Source organism: Stegastes partitus, unplaced genomic scaffold (genome assembly GCF_000690725.1).
Source record: "Stegastes partitus isolate 25-593 unplaced genomic scaffold, Stegastes_partitus-1.0.2 Scaffold68, whole genome shotgun sequence".
NCBI classification, from domain to species: Eukaryota; Metazoa; Chordata; class Actinopteri; family Pomacentridae; genus Stegastes; species Stegastes partitus.
Window position 1 is genome coordinate 295,260 of NW_007577799.1, and position 6,814 is coordinate 302,073.

The window sequence follows — 6,814 nt, forward strand, 5'->3', positions numbered from 1 at the left end:
CCCCCCCATCCAGATTAAGGGAATGCACCGCCGAAGAATGTGTGACGACCTCCACTGCCAAGGAGCAAAACTTCCAGCCCCTGACGCCACAAAAGGCAAGAAGGTAATTAAGTTTGAAAGAATAGAAGCACTGCCGCAAACAATGCGCCAGTGTCCATGGGGAGGGATATATGTGTGTGCGTGTAGGGGGGGGAGAGAAGAGGCAGAAAAGCCATTAACATTCAGTGGCCGGGTGAGAGAGAGGAAGGAGGGCAAAGGGGAACTGAGGATGGCATTCTCTCTCTCTCTCTCTTTGCTTCTCCCCGTCTTTCTCTATCGCAGCACGACTCGTCTGTTCATTCTTTTTATTTATCTCTCTTCTTTTTATTTTCTCTCAATCACCCCTCACATCTGGTTCGGACTCTCCCCCCCCAACTACCACCACCACCTCTCCTCCCATATCACCCCCACCACCCCACACAGCAGCAGCTCTCCAATGCTCTTTTTGGCCCCTTCGCTGTTCCTTGTTGTTGCTCCCTATGTGAGAGTTGCCCCCCTACAGACAACAAACACACACGCTCACAAGTCCGACTCTTGATTGTCTGTTTTGCAAGGCTAAGTTTGGCGCTTTGCATAAGCTTAAGCTTGAGGACAGCGCCAGCGAACACACAGGGTCCCTGTTGGTTACCACCTGAAAGTGCTAAGAACAAACTAGATCACCGCCCTACACACTCACATTTGCAACATGTAAACACACACACACACATACACAAAAAAAACACACACAGGGTGCTTTCATCTTTTTTTTTTTTTTTTTTGCCACATCTCCAGAAAAGCAGTTTAACTCAATTAGCAAAGAATGTAATTTTATTTACAGACTCCAAAGCAACTTGTAACACACACATACGCGCGCACGCAAACTCACACAGTTTAGGCAAACTGTCCCTCTCCCACGTGGTCGGAGCTAAGAAAGAAGTATTCATTGCTCATGCATGTGTGTCGGCCTGTGTGTGTGTATCTGAGTGTGAGGGTGTGTGCATGTGTGTTCGGACAGTGGAAAGATCATGAGACACATTTACGTCAGATGAGTGAATCAGACAAACCACTGCTAATTTCGATGAGGGTTTCTTTTGAAGAGAGAGAGGAAGGGTGAGAATGAGAAGTTAAAAGTTGAGGAGAGGGAGACAAACAGTGACAACAATAGATCAGGGACAAAAAGAGCTGATTGAGCAGAACACAATCCGTGTGTGTTTGTGCGTGTGTTTGTGTACGTCAACTGTCAAGCTCTTTTTCTACACAGTTGAGGAAGGCAAGTCACCAACTAATTGTTGGTTTGTGGCGTTATGTGTTTAGTAATCTGCCTCGCTTTGTCTCTGCATCTCACCAGAGACATGGATTAGTGCTAAAATGATGACTGCTTAATCCTTGATTTGCCTGTGCTAAATAAATATTAATCTAGCCTGCTCATCATGCTCTTGTAAGGTACAACATACACAATATGAAAGGGCTTAGCTGTTACATAAATCACAGCCTTATCTTTTGGATGAGGCAAAAGCATGAGACCATACCCACACACACACACACCTCCTCTCCGCAATAACACGGCAAGTTGAAGGGGGTGGCAGGGTGGGATTATTTGCCAAGTGAAATTAATAATCCTGCTAAATACAAAGCCTGAAAAAAAAAATATCTCTAAAATACATGTTTTCTCATGGGGTGTGTAGATACACACAATTATACACTAGGCCAGGAAAAAAAAATTACAAATATCACTCATTTGTGTTGATTCAGACCCCTATCTATCTCTCACTCTGCCTCTCAGCAGGTTTGTTTAGAAAAAATACTGCTGGGAACATGAAAAATGAAAGCTGCCATTGCTGGACTCTCTCACTCCGCCCCCCCCCACCACACCACACACACACACACACACACACACACACACACACTTAAATTGACAAGGCCGTGGTAGTGCAGCGCAGAAGAGGTTAAGTAAACACTGTCCACGTCAGTCAAGGATAGCACACACTCACAGACAGACACAGAGAGCAGTCTCTGACGCAGGCATTTCATATCCACCTGGCAAATATAAACGACTGGTTATACTGTATCAACTACCATGAGCCTCAGATTCTCTGCTTATTTTATGCTATGATAAGTGTGACGCTTGTGAAACAACATGTATGTGTAACTTGTTTTAAGACTCAAAATAGCACATATATGACTTATTCTTTAAATACTTGGCACGGCAGTGTGAGAGGAAAAACATGAAGTCCTTTCGCAGCGCTGAAATCTTTCGTAAGAGCAGTGGGTCTCGCTGATACTTTGAAACCTATTATTAAGCATTACAAACTAATGTAGCAACTCCAGCGACTTGTTGCCAAAAGTTTATTCCATTTTAGGAAAGGAAAAAATGTCCCATATGTTGCCCTATTTGGTGAAAGATCAGTATCAAGTGACCAAACACATGCTGGCAGTACAATTAGATAGAGGACAGTACATAGTACAAGTCAGTGGTTTTTTTGTTTGTTTTTTTTTTTTAAAACCACAGTCGTATGTTTGCTGGCTGTCTCAAACGCTCAAACTCTATTATGGCCTGAACAGGTAGGGACATCTTGTCTCTTCACTGTGTCACAGTCAGCTGATTTATGTTTACTTAACCTGTGCTTATCTGTCCAATTATACGAGAAGAGAAGAGAAGAGAAGAGAAGAGAAGAGAAGAGAAGAGAAGAGAAGAGAAGAGAAGAGAAGAGAAGAGAAGAGAAGAGAAGAGAAGATCTGTATTTACAGTAGGAATACATAGACACCTCGCTAATTGTGGAGACATTTCTCATACATTCGTCCAAATCTTCCAGTTCTTTTCCAGGGGTAACAATAAAGTTTAAAGTTCAAACCCCCACTGTTTTCTAAAGACGGTACTCGGCGGGACCCTAGCCCTGTTATTATCTTCATAAACATAATCATAGGGCAGGTATCCTGACTGACGCCACAAGCTATGTGCCCCTCACTTAAACATCTCCTGAGCACTTCTCTGACACGCCACAAAAAGACCATTAATGTCTTGAGCATTTCGACAGGGGGAAAAAGAAAAAGAAAAAGTGCTTGCCTTGCATTAGAAAAAGCACAAATGAACACATATTTAGATACACTTGTGTACAGAGATGGGAGCAGGCATAAGGGATTTGTGGAAAAACACACAATACACACATACCTTTTGGCTTTCCAAGAGCTTGAATACTCGTGACAGGTCTAATTTCTGAACCCAGGGAATTACTAATTAACTTAAGCTTTCGGCTCTCTATTTAATTAGAGAGGTCTCCAAATGAACTTTAGACCAAAGCCATTTGCTTTTTAAACAAACCCCCTTTTTCTGACAGCTGTTGTGAGTTTGCCCTCTTCTCACAAAAACCACAAGGAAAGCACAGTTGTTATTTATGCCATCATAGGCTCTTTTTCTGGTTACTGTGGGAGGGAAGAAAGAGAATGGGGGGAGGAGAGGGCCGAGAAAAAAAAAAAACAACAAAAAAAAAAGAGCGATGGAGTTGAAAAGTGTACATTTTAATTGGATTTCACTACAAACAAACAACTGTCAGATGTAATTAGCATGGTTTTAGATTAACGCAGCAATATTCCTTTATCAAATAAACACCATGTCACGCAAATCTAGGTCCAGCCTGCTGAGAGGGAACCGAGATAAAATGGACCCATTACCTTATTGTTCGCTGCAGGAAATAACCTCTATTAGATATAAATGACACAATTACATATTTAAATCTAAGATGTGACATAAAAACAGAGGGTTTGTTTCTCGCTCCCTGTCTTTTTCCCTTTGACTTCATACGCGCGGGTGTGTGTAAATGTGTTGCATTGCCCTTTATGTGACAACCAGGGGACCGTGGAGGTCAATGTCGAGGCAACTGAAGACCACAGTCAGCAATATCTCTGTTTTTCACCCTCTCTTTAACACACATAGAGGTTGCGCTTACTTCGGAATAAAGCCGCATTCAAACAGATATCTTATTTTTAAAACATACGTCCTGAGACGGACAGGAAATCACTTAATGCTGCAGTATTTAAGAAAAGTCCTGCCTTTCATTTAACAATATTCCAGAAAGTGTGAGCGTCTCCAACGAGCCAAACAGACCACGAGACCATCCATCAGCACATCGTGACACATGTTTAGGTATTGTGTTAAGAAAAAAAGGTCCATTCTTCAGCATACTTTGCTTTTTTAGCAGTTCCTCCAAAGCGTTCCTATATCTGCTCATCTAAGCCGCGATGAAACAAGGCAAAACTCCCCTCTTTATTTAGTCTAGGTGCAGAGAGCTGATACATCAGTGAAACCGCTGACAAAACTAGCCCTGTTAATACCTACAATTTCATATACAAGAGCATTCCAGCGCCTGCTCTGCTCTTCTTCTTTACTGTCACAGAAAAAAAAAAAGTCGTCTTTTTTTTTTTTTCTTTTTAAAAGCAAATAATTAAAGATGATTCCACAGCCAGGTTCCAGGCCAGAGAAGAAAAAAAAAAAGGTTTGAGAAGGATAGTGTTGGCTGAAGTCTCCTCAGGGAGTTGTGGAGACACATGTTTGCTTGCCTGCATTAGATCAGACTGAGACCTACACTGGAAAAGAAAAGATCTTCAATCTGTTTTATACTACTTTTTATATAATCGTGCAGTTACAAAATGGGGCACAACTATTCATATTTAATGTTGCTGCACGGGTGAGTGTTTTAACACCTTAAGATGAAGGAAAATGAGGAGTTTTATATTTCTGTTAGGGAGCATACCTTAAAACAGTGCTGTTTTGCAGGTATTTAGCTATCTTATATTGTCAAATTTGCTTTTTTCAACACATTTCTGTACAAGTTTTTATTAGGTAAAAGCCATAAATAATAAGAATAATAATAATCTTCACGGAACTCAAGTCAAATTCTTTGACAAATTCATTCATCTCTCATTACACTGTTTGTTTAAGACCACGCGTCATGCATAATTAATTAGCCACTTATTCCCTGACGAGCCTTGCCAATGGCCTTGATATCCACATGCTATTGCCTTCAGGAATACCACATGCCAATCATGTCACATACCTGCGATAAACATGCACACACAAGCACATGCAGATGCTGACACGCATACAAACCACATACATGAACCGAGAAGAAAGTAAAGGTGATTAGATGCATACATCCAAGGGGGGAAAAAACTGTCTCATCATCTGCAATGCAGCATTAAAAAAAAAAAAAAAAAGTCTATGGATACAGTATTACTCTCTATTTCTCTGTCTTTCCTGAAGGTCTATTAATGTGTGTACGTCTTGTGACTGCGCTCGCTGCCTTTTCAATCCTCGCCTTTGTCTTTGGCCAATGAGGAAAAGAATGTATCATTTGTCATGAGATGTCTTGTGCTATTGTGGTGTGTCTTTTCTCAAACCTGGAGAAACTTAGTCATTCATCAACTTTGTTTCCTCTTAACTCAAGAGCTTGCTGTTTAACTTCTGCTTGGATGAGGTCGTTGTGCATATCTTCTTTTCTGGTTTTGTTTTGTTTTTTTTTTTTCCTATCTTTGCTACCTTTTACAGTTCTGAAAATACTTTTGAGAGCAATCGATAAAATGTGGCATATAACCTTTTGTGCTGCGCGTTATTTTGTTGGTAAGTACAAGAGGGACAAACTTTCTAAAATAAAAGGCTGCTGAATGCTTTGTTGAATATGTAAGATGAGGACTTTGAGGCACTCACATGGACCTGAAGGGCTGAGCAAGTGTCCTTCACAGTGGCTGCATCAAGGAGTATAGAGGACACACAATGTCACAGCCTGAAAGGTAACAGCGGCTTCAAGTCTACAAACGATGTGTGGGAATAAAATGAGCGTTGACGGAAATATACGGCAAAGTTTAGAAATATCAGTGAGGAGGGAGTTTCTCTTCGCATTCAAATTGCCCAATCGGTGTTTGCTATTAGCTCCCCTCCCTACCTGACTGCCAGGCCTGTCAACAGAAAAAAAAAAGAACATCCAGAGATGCAAATGACAGATGAGACAGAAAGCAACAGAGAACATGAGACAAACACAACAACAGAGATTTTGGCGAAAGCAATCCGCGATACAATATGAGCGAAACGGAGAGGCCTCATCTTTTTCACCACCCCATTTTATTTGACCTAAACCTGAGAATCTCAGCCACCCCAGGGCCCGCAGGACCCTCAGATCAAACAGAAAGAGCGCTCGGAACACACGGCCCCAATTGTTCTTTCTCCCACCCCACGAAATCCCCCCACTTCCACTTTGAAATGAAAAGAATAAACATATTATTCTAAATGAAATACCCAGACCCATGTTTTTCCATGGCTAATATCCTGTACGAGATGGCTGATGCAAAATAGGCAGGAGAGCCTGAGAACGGGACGGAGCACAGAGGGAAGAGAAAAATCCCCCTCTTTCTATTTTCCCTTAAGAGACTGATGAAGGCTTGGCGAGATGAGAGAGAGAGAGAGAAACAGACATAGAGACGTATGAGAGAGAGAGAGAGAGAGAGAGAAAGAGAGAGAGAGAGAGAGAGAGAGAGAGAGAGAGGGTAACGCAATCCTGACTGGCGCTGGACCAACAGCAACAAAAACATTTAGATAACCGCGCTCAATAATGAACGATTTCAATGAGGACAAAAATTACATTTCCTACAGATAACATGCCCCCTTCCCATAACAGAGCCAAAAGAGCCTTGAAACCACGTCATGCTCAACAGTGGTGCGCTGGAGTATTATGTTAGGGGAGGGTTGTAGTAACTATATTAGTATCCTTTTACCCCGCCAGAGACAGTACTTTTACTGGTTGTAAGA

The 6,814-nt window shown here is 41.8% G+C and overlaps 1 protein-coding gene across 1 annotated transcript in view; it reads right to left on the reverse strand.

The window, feature by feature from the left end:
- Window positions 1–6,150, reverse strand: part of zfhx4 (zinc finger homeobox 4) — a 73,149-nt gene extending 66,999 nt beyond the window's left edge. Inside the window, exon 1 of the mRNA XM_008276282.1 lies at window positions 5,720–6,150. The gene's annotated coding sequence lies outside the window, so the exon portion shown is untranslated. The remainder of the gene's footprint in view (window positions 1–5,719) is intronic.
- Window positions 6,151–6,814: the final 664 nt, after the last annotated feature.